Genomic DNA, 16,345 nt, shown 5'->3' with positions numbered 1-16,345 from the left:
CCCTGACCTTTTGGAAGCAGAGATCATGACAGTACGCCAGTACTATTCAGAGGAGCAGCAGTAGTGGGAGACAATTATTTTCGCCCACCCAGAATAGGACAGCCCACAGAGAGCACTTGCATGTCCAATACTATCGACAACCCTAAGTCCAGACGAGAAACCACTAGTGGCGGCAGAAATAAAAAACAAGCAGTTCATCTTCATGGTGGATTCAGGGGCGGAAAAATTGTGGCCGGTTTCTGCTCTCGTACAAAAAGTTGGAAACGCAGGAGTTTTCTGGGTGGTGGTCATGGTTCCATACACTAAAGATTTGAACGTAACGGTAGGGGGAAAAATATTGCGAGCACCCCTATTGTATCTGTTAGGGAGAATTCTCATAAATGCCTGATTTCCCTTACCTAAAGAGTCCCCCAGCAGCTTTGCTGGATTTCTCAGATTTCTTTCTTTCACCTTGTAAGAGTGTGAGCCTTTTTTTACACTCTTACATGTGTTTCGCTGTGTGTATTTTTACTGTTTGTGTGATCTTGGGCACTGGAACCTCACCTACTCCATGTGCACCACTTTTTGTGTGTGTTACACAGCACCTTCAGTGCAGTGACAAAGGGTTGTCTTTGATACTTCCCACTGACTCAACTTTTCTGGGGCTGTCTCCTGTCCCCCAGAAACATGTAAAGTTGTCATTAACTTTATATAGTCACTTTAAACTGCAGACCCAGTTCACCCCATCTTACATGGAGTATTGGAAAGCGTTAACTCTTATCCCTTTTTGTCTGTGACTCTTGGAGCCTTGTTTCGCTCCCTTAACTTTAAGACTTGGCTGGTGGCAGTGGTAAATACCCTATCTTTCCTACCGCGATTATCTTATATAAACGTGGTATTGTTCATTGCTATTATAGTAGCCTCAAACATAAACCCGCTTAACCAAATACATTTTATTTTGGTTCCGGCTGGGGATATTTGCCATTTCTTTTTGTTAAAGTCTTTCTCGTGTTTTTCTATGCGCGCCAAACCGGGATGATTCCTTTGTTCGCTGTCTTTTTGCGGGATTCTGCACAGAAGCCCTCCTTAAGGCGCCTGATAGTCTAGAGGGGTAGGATGTGAGGGAGGGATCTTCGCACCCCTGCCATGGGTTGCCTTACTAACCCAAGTCGGACTCTTGTCTCATTGGCTAAGGGGACTGCCCTTGCCAGGCCAGACACCCTGCTGTGTGATTGACAGCCAGGCTGTATGAATGGGGGAAAACTGCATAAAAATCAGGTCTCTGGGACTGAAAGAGCAGAGTCACCACTGAAACGAAAGAACCAACAAGGAACTGGAAGAAGAGGACCCCTACCATGACAGACCACCCGGTGAAGCCCTGCTGCAGGTCCGAATCTCCAAATCCGACAGAGAAGATCCTCCTGGAAATTTCTTGCCTTGAGCTGGTGGGACCAGTTCACCCAAACTACATGCCAGGACCTCTCCTCTGGTCGAATTCACTGTGCAGAGCTACAGTGGGCCGGATAGCCAGGAAGTCAGACCCTGCTTGGGTTTTAAGGAGCGCACCTTTTATTTGTTGATTTGCTCTGCTGCTGGTTTCTTCCCTGGGTGGTGCAGGACCCTCCAGTCTTCCTACTTTGTGTCAGTCCAACATTCACTTCAGGAACCATGAGCCTGCAGGAACCACCAGGAATGTCCACCTCAGCTACAGCTCCCTCTCCGTTTTAAGGTACTGTGCAATCCGGTTGTCCGTTTCGGTCAGCCGCATTGAAAGTTTTTGAAATCTTTCTCCAATCTGAGGGCTTGTCCTACTCTTCTCTTTGAACTAACTTTTCTACCAATCAACCTCGTCCGGAATCTGTGCCACAAACTTTACTGCAAACTACCCTGAACTGTGTGATCCTGAGCAAAAGACTTTTGGCCTATTGACTTTGGCCCTAAGCCTTTTCTATCTGATCTCCTCACTGTAGTCTATCTTGTTCTATTCCCTGATTACTTACCTGTTGGTTTTGCCTAATGTCCTGCAACTTTGTCTTTCCCTACCTTTTAAATTGCTGAACCTGCCATTTTGCTACCACTTCATTGGGTGAGCTTAACATGTCTGGAATTTAAGGGAAGTGGTGTGGTGTATTTATGATTGTGATTTTTGACTTGCTTAGAAAGGTGAACTGTTATACAATTGATAAGTAAATAAATATATATTCTTTTACTTAGAAACGTTGAGTCAGTGTTTGCCTGAACCATAGTAAGTGCTGCCCTTTGTGTAACTCTTGTACTGCTCACTTACTCTTGAGATAAGTCTGGCTGCTCCGCTACTGCTAGCACTACACCTGTGTAGTACAGGCTGTTACCAAAGGTGTAATTGTTCTGTCACTTGTGGTCTTAATTGTGTGTAGTGTTCCCAAAAGGGTACTGCATATAATTCTGCCTAACAGTATCACAAAGACTTGCCCATAAATTTACTAGGGCGGGATCTCCTCAGTAAGCTTAACATGACTATCTCCTTCACTGAGAGGGGAATAGTGTGCTCTCTACCAGATATATGTGCTATGAGAGCGATGCTACTAATTAACAAAATTGACAGTGAAATAATGGTTTGGGGAGTGCCAATTGACTCAGATATGTTCATACAAGGGATACACGTATCTGCAACAGCAGTGCCTGAAATAACACAGCAGGAATGGCAAGTACCTTTCGACTTTGTGTTTCGTCCCGTGGCAGCCCCTAAGGTGGTACCAGGGTCGATGCTGTCCCTATATTTGCATGGTGTGCAAGTATCTGCACAATGAATAGCGTTGATAGGGTTGGAAACGCATTGGGGTGAGTAGAGAACAGTGCAGTGCATAGACCCCAATATAGCACCTCATGACTTATCAGAGGAGGAACTATTTGCTGACAGTGACACTAATGGGGAGATTATAATGGAGATTTCTATCCCTTGCGACATAATGGTTCAAAATAGAGAAGTGACCAAACCCCCTCATGGCCATTGTCAGTGTGCCCCCAACATTTTTTACGAAGACATGAGGCAGGTGCCTAGCACATTGTGGACAACCAACCCCCATGATGTAGGGCTCCTGTAAGAAGTAATGCCTGTTAAAATAAAGCTCAAGCCTGTTGCAGTGCTGCCCCAAGTAAAACATGACCCCTTGTCCAGAGAGGCAAAGGAGGGAATAAAAGACACCATATACACCCTACTAGAACAAGGGATAATCGTGCCATCAAATTCACCTTGCAATACTGCAATTTACACAATCAAAAAAGCAAATGGTGGGGCTTGCAGGATGAAACAGGACCTACGCACACTTAATGATGTCATACAAAAGGAATTCCCACTTGTCCCGAACCCTGCATCAATTTTGTGTAGTATCCTAAAATTGGCAAACTGTTTCACAGTGGTGGATTTAAAAAATGCATTTTTCTCAGTACCACTTGACTCAGAAGCATAGGACTTGACCACATTTACCGTGGGGGGGAGATAAGAGCATTGCAGATTGCCACAGGGTTATTGTGAGAGGCCAAGCATTTTCAATAGAATACTACATGAAGACCTTGGCAATATTGACACAAAGAGCATAATACAATATGTAGATGACCTGTTGATATGCCGTGAAAATGAAGAACAGTGGAGAACAGACTCAATAACCTTTTTAAACTTGTTGGCCTACAAGGGATACAAGGTAGATAGACAAAAATGACAGTACTGTCTAACAGAAGTGTTATACTTAGGACAACTGATCTCAAAGGATGGCAAACAAATACTCCCAGATAGGACAGCAACAGTGCACGCCACTATCAGGTCCCACACAGTGAAGGACATGCAGACATTTCTCGGCATATGCAATTATTGCCGAGCATGGATACTAGATTATACAGCATACACCAGACCCTTGCTATGAGTGCTAAAGGAAGCGCAGAAAGAGAGTTTGGGGATTTCATGAACCCCTGAAATTAACACAGCTTTTGACACACTGAAAGATCTCATCACTACAGCACCAGTCCTAGCAACTCCTATTTTCCCACTGGAAAGGAAAACTCATGGTGGCTGTATTGACACAAAAAATGTCTTTAGGACACACGCCCCTGGCCTACTACAGTGGCACACTCGACGCTGTAATGCAAGGATACTTTGTGTGTGAACAGGCTCTCGCAGCCGCCGTGTTCGCCATTGAAAAAAGCTCCACGATTGTTACGGGTTGCTCAGCTACACTATTTGTTGAGCACTCATTGTTTGCCATTCTTGAAAAATCAAAATCAACACTGATGACACAGAGGGCCACAACATATGAAATCATATTGTCCAGCTCCAACATACACATAGTGTGGGGCAAAACGGTTAACCCTGCAATGTTTATCACAGACGCATGCACGATAGAGGACATGCAAAACCATGATTGCGCCACATATGAGGGGGAAGGTGACGACATACCCAAAGCAAATAAAAATGCCCTGGAGGAAGGGGAAGTGTACTTTGTAGATGGGTCAGTGTCAGTGTGTCCAGAGAAAGGAGAAAAGCATGTAGGAGCAGCAGTAGTGTGATTGGAAGATGGAGAATATAAGACAATTGTAAGAAAAGGTTACCAATACATTTTTCAGCTCAGGCAGCAAAATTAGTGGCATTAATTGAGACACTTCACGGAAAAAGGGTGTGCAGTAACAATTGGATTCAGCATACATGACAACAACTGTACACGGGGGATTGTCAAGGTGGGGAAGGAGAGGTTTCAGAAGAGCAGATGGGTCCCCAGTGCAACATGCAGAACTTTTAAAATAACTAATAGAGGCATTAGCAGAACCCGCGGTAGTGGCCCTAGTGAAGTGTCAGGTACACACTAATAACAGTGATGTCATATCAATGGGAAACACAGCAGCAGATGCTGCTGCAAAAGAAGCAGCCTATTTTCCAAAATTTTGACAGGAGAATTCAAACAAAAAACGAATGTGGAGGAGGAAAGAGAGGCAGGATACAACTCGATGCCAATATCACAGATAATTGACCTGCAAAAAAGAGCACCAGTTGAGGAACAAGAATTATGGGTTAAAAGAGGATGTACACAATCAGCTACAGACCTCCTTTGGTGCCAAAAGTGTACAGGGAAAGTAGTAATGCCCCTAGAACTATTACAAATAGCATTCCAGCAACTGCACTTCCCGGCACACACAGCAAAACAACACACAACGGCAGATATACAGGAAGATTGGTTTGTTCCTGGGTTACAGGAGCATGTGGCAAAATTAACAATAGAATGCACAACTTGGCAACCATACAATTCAGGCATTACTTTAAGAACGCTGAGATGAACACTGCCCCCACCGCATCAGACCCTTCCGTGAACTGCATATTGATTATGCGGACATGGGAGAAAGGTGCAATGGAGCAAGATATCTCGTTGTGGTGGTCTGCCCTTTTTCACGCTGGGAGGAGGCAGGGCCCTGTGCCCACCTAGATGCGAAATGGGCGGCAACATTTTTAGTAAGAGAAATATTCCTGCGATGGGGAATATGTGACGTCATACGTTCCGACAACGGAACACACTTTGTGAATGACTTGTTTAAAGCAGTAACATCTTTGTTGGGCATCAAACACAAATTGTGTTTGATTTATCATCGCAGGTGAATGGGGTTGTAGTAAAAATAAATGGCCTACTTAAAAGCAGATGGACAAAATTGTACCACACCCTAAAGAAAATTGGTGTATTGCCTGCCCTTATCATTATTCCAATTTAGAACACAACCAAGTAAAGACCACCACTAGTCCCCACATGAGATAGTGACAGGGAGACGCATGCACACTCCAATATCCCCAATTAGGAAAGCATCAAACTCAGCCACATTATTAGGAGAGGAGTTCCAGGAATATTTAACACAATTGACCAAAGCAGTAAGAAACATAGCAAAACAAATTGTGACACCCTTTACACAACAAAATCAAACTGATACTGTTACAGCTGCAGCAGACAGCCCCAATACACAGCTAATGCCTGGGGAATTGGTGTATGTGCGCAGTTTCGTGAGACAATGGAATGCTCCAAGTTTTCATGGCCCATACAAAGTAGTATATTGCACACCAACTGCAGTGAAATTGAAAGGCCTAAAATACTGGATACATCTCTCAGACATACGAAAAGCACATGACAGTGTAAAGGCACAAGGTGAGCAGCAAGATGAACAGGAAATGACTGAAGTGATTTTTGTTTTAAAAATGCACCCAAAATACATTAGATGCTAGCTAAAGGTGAAAGAGCACTACAAAAATATGAAATGACAAAAATATAAACGGTGTAATATGAAAAATGCAGCAGGGTAATAATGTAAATAAGTTTACAGAAAAATGAATGGTCTCTCTCTCTCTCTCTCTCTCTCTCTCTCTCTCTCTCTCTCTCTCTCTCTCTTCTTACCTGACACTAAGAAGTTTAACTAAAAATGAAAAGCTAAATGAACATGTACTTAACCCATTATATCTCACTCTACAGGTACAAACATGGCTGAAACGAGGGACCTCAATGTCAATGACACATCTGTAGATAGTAATAGGGGAAATATTAGTGCAACTAGAGTCTACTCTTATGAGTGTTTTGTGGCTTTTGTGTTCTTAACAATGTTATTATGCCTTGGATTGTACTGGCCAATTTTTTTTATTTCTATCGACATAAAAGAGGGGGGAGGAGTGAATATGAAACAAGAAGGTGCCCACCTATTATGGGATGGTTTAAAACTAATTTGGGGCCACAATGTGTCTACAAACCTTACTACCCTGTACAAAAACAAACTACCAGGCTCCCACTAGTTGAATATTCAGTAACTGATACTGCTGATAATGAATTTAATGTGCATGATATGAACAATCCTAACCCCAATGTGGTAATGATGCGTGCAAACATTAACTGGAACATTCCCATCAGGTATAAAACATTAATGAAAGCCCAGCATGCCCTAGGGGGAAACAGGAGATGTAAAAGAGGGTTGGGGTGGAAAAGGTTTGACACATACCACGGCCTAGGGTTAGATGCAGTAGAAGGTCCACACCACCCAGATCAAACAAATGGTATGCAGATATGAGCACCATGGCAAAACAAGCAACTAATGAAAATTGCTATGTGTGCTCCTTGATTCCCCATGCCTCAGAGACCCCCAACGTTCTATTAGCACAAGAAGCTCCCCTTGCTGAGTCTCAATGTCTTATTCATCTTGCCCTGTGTAGAATTAACAGCACCTACCAAACGCACACTCTCTTGTTACAATTGCTGCAAAATGAACATACCTGCCACAGCAAGCCATAAGTAGCCCTGTTTTGTGATCAAAGGGACAATGTTTACTGATGTTTACTGACAATAGGTGGTAAGAAGAGCAAGTAATGTGAAAAGCAAAAGCCTTTCGAGGATTATCGGATGAAAAATTACACTGGATCAAGGAAACATGCACTCCAGTCTGCTCTCAGCATATTGCCAAGCTAACGTGGGTCACAGCTCTTGAGAAGCCAATCAAGATCCAACGTGAAATACCATACAAACTTTGCTTTCACAATGAAGGGAAGGTGCCCCTGGGCACAAACAAACATTGCAACAAGTCACTCATTTTTCCCGACATGAAGAAAGGAACAGCAGCTCTAATGGACACTTACTGGGTGTGCGGGAAACAGGTGTACTTGCACCTCCTGCCATCATGGAGAGGTACGTGTGCCGTGGCAATGCTGCACTTGGCCCTAATTGTAATGCCTGAAAGCCATGTCCAAGGGGAGAGGGTGCCAGCTGAGATGTCCCAATGGGGGGTGACGTTGGAAGGGGAATTTAGGGAATGTGGACAGTGGTCTATGAGTTTGTGCATGCTGTGAAAAAGAGGAAGCGAGAGTGTATGGTACATTGGCGAGTAGTGTTTAAAGACCAGATGGCGTTTTTGTTTGTTGTTTTATTATTTTAAGTATACAAGAAGAGAAATCGAGACGTGGGACCCTTTTCGAGACAGGAAATAAGATGGCTCCGTATTTTGAAATGTGAAAAGGAGAATACAAAAGTAGGAGCTCTGCATAATTATAGAGCTTGGATTCCTCTGCCCAATATATCCTGGGTGGGATAATAAGATGAAGTAGTGATAATTATTTTAGTGCATTATTTTGGTTTGTGTTTAAGTGTTTTAACCTTTTCATTGTGTTGTAACGGGGCTAAGGGAGGGCTTGTGAAAGATGTAGTTCGGTTGGTGGGAGTGAGGAGTGAGAGAGAGTGTGAGTGTGTGGAGATAGTGCGAGTAGGGGCTGACAGGGGAGCGGGGATGACAGACTGGTAGGAACATTCATGACACATAGTTTCTTGCATATGGTTTAATTTTTTGTGAATATAAAGGTTGTCAACATGGGGGTAATGACTTAGTTGTAGTAAATATGCAGTGCATTGTCGCTTTATAAAGATGAGTTTGAGAAATTCCATAAGCAGTGGGCAGTGGAGACACATGGGAGAATGTTTAGTCTCTGGACAGAGCAGGGTACAAATAATAGGGGGATATTGGAATGCATGTACACATTTTTAGCTGCTAAATACAAGGGTAAGAAGCTTCAAAGGAGGAAAGAGATCTTAGAATTATGGAAGAAGGTAGGTATTCCTGCCTCGAGCAGGGCTGTGCCCAACTGGTCCTCCACAGGGTTCACTAATCCAACATATATGCCTTCACCTGCCATAGCCCCACCCATATCATATGAACACTAACACTACAGCACCATGAGATAGCAAGCCAGAGAGTTAGATGAGGCTTTACAATCAGCACAAACAGAATTGGCATAGTTAAGTGTCCTCAGAGGAGGAGGGAGCAAAGTGGGTTGTGGCCTGGATGAGTGGAGGACCGGGGACAACTTGTTTATTTTAGACAGTACTACAATCAATGATGTTCATATTGAGAATGGGAAGAGTGATGAACGAGGGTCGGAGAGTGTAGGGTATGGGACAGAGAGGTTGGGTGGAGGTGCAAATAGGGTACGGCAGGAAGATGAGTGGGACAAAAATTGATGAATTAGAGGACGAAGAAGAGGCACTGGCAGTTACCCAGCGGGTAGAGAGCTTGTGGGGTCTGTAGTTAAGAAACAGGTTCCGGCAGGCAGCAGTGGCTAGATAAAAGGAAGTGGTGTAAGGAAGGAAAAGGGAGAATCAGGCATGCAGTTGCCATTATTGCATAAATGCCTGGAGAGGGAGGTACACATGATGTGGCACTGTTCAACAACATCAGAGTGTGGGTGTGGGCTTCATTGCAGCGGGCATACCCTGAAACACTGACTTGCAAACCATAATACAATATACAATGGGGGATGATGAAGACCCCCCTCAGTACATTTTGAAAGTGCAGGAGCTGTGGAGGGCAGAGATGGAAGAGAAGTGGAACTGATCAGGTCCTCTTTTCTATTTTGTAATCAAAAGTGGATTGCCCAAGGAGGTACAGAAAGCCCTCAAGAAAATAGTGTGCATAGAAATGAAAAGGGTGGTTGGAAATACAAACTATAATTTTACACCACTGTAAGCAGATTAAAGAGAGAAAAGGAAGCGGAACAAAGGTTGCAGACTGAGGAAGCAAAACTGCTACAGAAAAAAATGCCTAAAATAGCAGCGGAAGTAGAGGTACTCAAAGGGATCAGGGAACAGAGGAACAGAGGCAAGAATAACCATCCTCTGGCCAGGCTGAGGGCAATGTAATGGTGGGCCTCAGCCACAGTACCATGAATGGTACCAAGGAGGTCAGCAGCATGGAAGGGGAGAGTTACAAGGCAGCGGGACCAGCTCAATGTTGGGGGTGCGGAAAATGGGGTCAATTTGCAGTGTGTAGTAGTAGAATGGGATACGTCACAGGGAGGGGTAGCTACCTAAAAAAGTTGAGACATACTATATCTTTTGTATGTAGTTATATTGAAATTGGTGATGTATGCAACAATTCACCAATGATTCATCCTAGTGATGTAATCTAGAACCCCCCGGGGGGGGTGGACAAGACAATATAAATTGTATTGTATGAGTGGGCTCTATGTTATTAAGAAAAAAACACTTTTTTGAGGTGCATTTTTTATTATTATTGAACTCCACTTTCTTTATCAAAACAGCAAAAAACAAAATACAGTGTCCTGATAAAATGGAAAAACAAAAGGTACAGGCAATAATAGAGCATAAGTCTCAGACCTGTTCTGTAAGCAAAGGAATAAAGTAACCAAAAAGCAAAGCAGTAACTAAATTATGATGATAAACTTTTGACCGAATCTCTGCATAACATCATCACTTGAGTGAATTCTTTACCCAAAACTGCAGAGGCATCAGTGATAAAAGATACATTGGCATCAATTAAAAAAAAAATTAAAACACTTTTTTTACCCCATTCGGGGAATACTGCAACAAGAGCAAAGCAGGATAGACTGGTGAGTTTTAGTAGATAATGAACATTTGCATATAGGTCAGGAGCAATTTTCCGTGCAATATCAATTATGAGTCCTATACAATTGTACACTGATTTTCCGATCCATGAGTGACCAATCCTCAGTCGGTCAGTAGTAAAATGGGAGCGGGATACAATCCATATACCCCCACAGGTCAAGTGCAACAACAGCAACATTTTGCCGCTCCTCTGATGCCCACATCTATACCATACACAATACAACAAGCATACACTCACCTACCACTAAGACAGCCACAGGGGCAGCTGCCAGCCCAACCAGGCATCCCAACCTTAGGTGCATCATTAATCCAATCATACAGCATTCCTATTCCAGAATGCAGTGCTGTTCCAAATGGGACAGTGGCACCTTATCAGGGTGTGAGCATTCTAGTAGGTAACCCTTTCACGTTCCTGGCAACAAACACTTATCCTGACTAGGACAGCCAACAGAGAGATCTTGCATGCCCTCTCCTGTCCATGACTACCCACCCTGGTGTGGAACCCTTGGTGGGTGCTGAGAAATTAAATAAACAGTTCATCTTTATGGTCAACACAGATGCCACTAAATCATGCATCAGTGAAGGAAATTTCCCGTTATCAGGTGAAAATCTCGACATGCAGGGCTTCTCTGGGGCTGTAACCATGGTTCAATTTACAGAAGAGGTAGCTATCAAAATAGGAGGAAAAGTGGTGCGTGCACCCCTATTGTATTCAGAAACCTCCCTAGTGAATTAGTCGGGGCGTACCCTCCTGGGAAAATTGAACATGACCATTTCCTTTACAGATCAGGGAATAATATGTGCTACCACAGGGATGTGTGCTATGAGGGCGATGGTGATAATAGATGCAAGGGGAGGGGAGGTGGTGGTTTGCGGTATTCCCCTCGACTCTGATATGTTTGTGTAAGAGATCACAGTTTTGCTCAATGCAACGCCCCAAACTGGGAAGGCTTGTTGGAGAACATCATCTTATTTAATCTTTAGGCCCATTGTGACTCCAGAGTTCATGGCAGGGACGATACTTTCATTGGATGTGCAAGGGTTGGTGGTGTCCACAAAAAGGATTGTCGTAGTGCAAACTGATTCAGATGGGTGTGAGTGGTGCACTGCATTGCATCCCTAAAAGAAGTTTTGTTTGAGGAACAGGTTGATGATGAAGGAATAGTGTTGGCTATTTACATACCCTGTGTGATAATGTTACAATACCGTAAGGTAAAATGTTGTTTGATGGCCCTTCTCAATCCACCCTCCATCACTGTGAAAGATCTAGCGCAGGTCCCTGAGAGGTTGTGGATGACCAGTGCCCATGACGTAGGGCTTCTGCAGAGAGTGGCACCTGTGCAAATAACACTTTAGCCAGGTGCGTTACTACCACATGTTAAACTATATCCTTTATTCAAAGAAGCAGACGATGGAATATGGCATACCATCCCTGCACTCTTAAACCAGGGGAGTATTGTGCCCTCCAATTCCCCATGCAACATATATATTATATACCCAATAAAAAAGGAAAAAGGGGCAAGTTGAAGATTATTCTGGATCTCTGCCCCTCTAATGACATTGTACAGGCACAATTTCATATAGGTTCTAATCCTGCGACCATCTTGTGCAGCATCCCCTAGCAAGCAACACACTTCACTTTAGTAGATTTGAAAAACGCCTTTTTTTCATACCCTTGCATCCAGATTCTGAATATCTCACTGCCTTTACATATGGCAGAAGGTGGTTTGAGCACACAAGATTACCACAAGAGTATTGTGAATCCCCCAGTAATTTCAACAGAATAGTACATGTCGATCTAGGGAACATCCAAGTGCCCAGCACCATCATCCAATATGTGGACAACCTTCTAGAGTGCAGTGGCAATGAAAAACAGTGCAGTAGGGACTCTGTGACTCTCTTTCAGTCGTTAGCATACAAAGGGTACAAGGTAGACAACGCAAAGTTACAATACTGTCGTCAATAAGTTCTCTATTTGGGACAATTGATGTCTGTCCATGGAAAGAAAATAATATCAGAACGTGGTGCATCAGTGCGCAGTACCCCTCAGCCCTCATCCAAAAACTGTTAAGGAAATGCAGAAATTCCATGGACTGTGTACTTAATGCAGGGTGTGGATTCAAGATTGCACAGAATAGACTAGGCCCCTACTGCAGGGCCTCAAAGAAGCATAAAATGCAGACAATAATCTAACATGGATAGAGGACCTACCTATGAGCTTAGCGAACGAAAAGAAGTCAGCTCAACTGCCCCAGTGTTAGCAACCGCTGAAAACACTCAAGAGTTCTACTTGTTTTTCCATTCTAATAGTCAGATGATTACTGCAATACTCACGCAGAAAAGAACTATGGGCCACAAGCCATTGGCCTATTAGAGTGGGGTGCTAGATTCTGTGATGTAGGGCCCTTTTCGAAAAGGCACTTGATGCTGCATTTGCATTTTAGAAGAGCTCTACAGTGGTCATGCAGTGTTCTGTAACACTGTGCGTGGAGCATGCACTTATTTGGCATCCTTGAATGATCTAAGTCAACCTTGACCACAGAGCAGGCATCCACGTATGAGGTAATCCTATCCAGCCCATATATCCACATGGTGCAGTGCAAAACAGTAAACACTGTCACCTTACTGACAGAACTATGTACAGAGGAAGACCTTGTTAAACATGACTGTGTAACATTTTATGGAGAGGAAGAGGACATGCTGTAAGCAAAATACAGCACACTGGGGGGTGGTGCTTTTAGTTGATGGGTCAGCAACTATTGACCAGGGGACAGGTTTGAGGCATACTGGTGCAGCTGTGTTCTGCCTGGTGGATGGAGAATTTGAGGTGGTAGTGTAAAAAAGGTTACTAAACCACTATTCAGCTCAAGAAGCAGAGCTTATAGCGCTATTTGAAGGGCTTCTTGCATCCCATGGGTGCTGTGTTACTATGTATTCTGACTCTGCCTATGTTACCATGACTGTGCATTCAGGGTTAGCACTGTGGAAAAGTAGAGTAATCAGAAGAGCAGACAGCCCCCAGTTCAACATGCAGCATTCTTTGATATGCTGATCAAAGCACCTTCACACTCCTCTGTATCATCAGTGGTTAAATGTACTGCTGATACCAATGACACAGACTCAGTTTTGGCCAAACTAGCTGTGTATCTTCTGTGCCCATCATTTCAGAGTACCCAGTGTCCCACAGACAGGAGCTGCAGCTGGCCCCATAGACCTCCCTCTCAATAGCTCAAATAAATGAATTACAAACACAGGTGCTGCCAGGTGAGAAGGAGCTGTGGAAGAACAGAGGGTGTAGCAGTCCCCTATAGATTTGTTATGGCGGCAAGATAGCACAGGAAAAGTTGTTATGCTGCACGCACTGCTAATGGTCGCTTTCAACCAGTTATACCATCCAGCACATTTTTTGAACCAACACATTGCTGCAGACATACAAGAGGCCTTGTTCATTCTCAATCTTCAGGAGGTTCTTTCTAATATGGTGATAATCTGCATAACCTGTCAAACATAAATACCTAGTCACATTCTACAAACAATGTGAGGTACATTGGCCTGCCTTACTGTGCCTTTTACTTTTAGAGAGTTCCATATCGACTATGCAGGCATGGGAGAGCAATGTAACAGGTCTGAGTAGCTAATAGCTGTGCTATGCCCCTTTTCCCTGTGGGTTGAGACTGGTCCTTGTGCACATCCAGAAGCTGAAAGTACTGCTATATTTTTGGTGAGAGAGTTGTTCCCTCTTTGGGGGTGTTTGTGATGTCTTGTGGTCAGGTAATGTCACCCATTTCTTTAATGAACTCTTTAAGGAAGTGACCACATTATTGGGTACTAAGCATTGAATGTGCACAATTTGCCAGCCCCAGGGCAACGAGTTCATAGAATGTATCAATGGTCTATTTAAGAGAAAGCTTTCAAAGTTCTGCACACCGCTGAAGAAAAATTGGGTGCATTGTTTGATCCTGGTGTTGTTCAGTATGCGCACGCAGCCCTGTAAGGATCTTCACTTATCGCCTCATGTGGTGGTAACAGGGTGGTGAATGCACACACCCATATCTCCTATCAGATGCTCATAGGGCTACGATCATACTAGGGGATGAGTTCAGAGATTATCTTTCTGCCTTAACGAAGCCATACAATGTATCTCTCAACACCACCAGGGTCTCATGATACAACCAGCTCTACATCTACCTCACTGTTGCCCACACAGCTCCAGCTATTCCCAGGAGATCTGATTTTCGTCAAACATTTCATCCGCATGTGGAGTGAGCCTAGATACAACGTTATTTTACTGCAGTCTATGCCACTCCCCTCATGGTGAAGGTTAAGAAGCTGCAGTATTGGAACCACGTCCAGAAGGACGTCCAGAAGGCTCCCCATATAGCCCCCCAGCACAAGAAGTAGAGGTGTAAAAACAAACTGTGACATGCCATTACAACAGATATCAGTGTACATCTGTATATAACCAGTGTTGTAAGATTTATTTTACAGCATTACAGGTAACCATATGATTATACTGTATTACGCTTAGTGTGTTTATGCTATCTGCATATATCATTCATATCTCACCGCGGATATAAACGATTGGCACTTTATTTCCCTTTATTTCTGCCTATATTTATTTTCACCTCTCTGCTCCCTTTGTTCATAGTGAAAGTACAAATGTCTACAAATGTATTTGGTACACACTCCCAGCCTTTATCACAAGAGTGCTCTATCCCAATTAAGTTTTCTTCTACCCACTTGTGTGTGATGCATTGTGCAGTTGTATTGTTTAGTTTATCTATGTTTGGATTAGGAATATTTCTAGGATATATGTTTATATGGGGAGGGCATATTATGGGGCTCAGGGGAATGCCAATCTTCTATTTATGAATGCCTCATCTCTAAATGCGCCATCTCTGAATGCAAATATTTCATCTCCAAATGCCTTACCTTAATATGCTATGCCATTATTTTCCCCAACGTATTTTGGGATATGATTGCAAATTCAAGTACATTTAAACATTTCAGAAGACAAGTAAAACAAACAAGTATGGCGAGTACCAAGGATTAGGTTTGGATGTGATAGAGGATGTGCACCATCCATAAATTAGTACTAGCTCATGCTCAGACACAAGCTCAGCGGGAAAAAGAGAGCTAATGGGAGCTGCTACATTTGTTCTTTGATACCACTTGTGCCGGAAGTTCCCAAGGTACAAGAGGTTCCCCTCCTGGAGGTCCATTTTTGGTCCATCTCATATTATGTATACTGAAAAATACTTTCCATGCAGGCAGCATAAAACTCACTATGATGGATCCTAATGGACAGCAATGTGCCTGTAATCCCAAAAGCCTGCAGTGTTTACAAAGGCCATACATGAAGCTGGAAGGTGTAAAATGTGTGGCAAACAGGTGGCAAGAGACTACAATGAGCTGCATGGCAGGATGACTCATGGCATTTGGAGAAGAAGTAATTCAAAGGGTGAATGATGTGTTCAGAGAATACTGGAATGAGCATGTTTCAAAACTCACGTGGATCGAGGAGATGGAAAAACCAGCGAAAGTGCAGAAACAAGGAGAATATGAACTGTGTTTCTACAACAAAAGAAGCATCTCTGTGGGGGCCAACAACAAATACAACAAGATATTATACATCCCAGACCGCAAAAAAGGGACAGTGGCCATGATGTACAATTACTGGGTTTGTGGCCAGCAGGCATTTCTGCACCTCTCGTCACTAAGGAGGGGCAACTGCTCGCTGGCCTCATTACACTCGGCACTCCGTGTGGTCCCTGAAGAGCACTTGATAGTGGGACCAGGCGTGTTGTCCACCCCAACAACAGCACCAGTGTCTGATGGCCCTACCACAATTCCACTGCCCATATTCCGTATCCTGCCAGAGAAGCGAAAGAAAGAAAAATTGCAGCAAAGTGGAGATCCAACTATCTGTCCGAAGTCTTAACATAGCTGCTCAACGAAATACCAGAAAG

Source organism: Ambystoma mexicanum, chromosome 3q (assembly GCF_040938575.1).
Source record: "Ambystoma mexicanum isolate Mex_15411 chromosome 3q, UKY_AmexF1_1, whole genome shotgun sequence".
NCBI lineage: Eukaryota > Metazoa > Chordata > Amphibia > Caudata > Ambystomatidae > Ambystoma > Ambystoma mexicanum.
Note: the sequence above shows the minus strand (reverse complement) of the source record.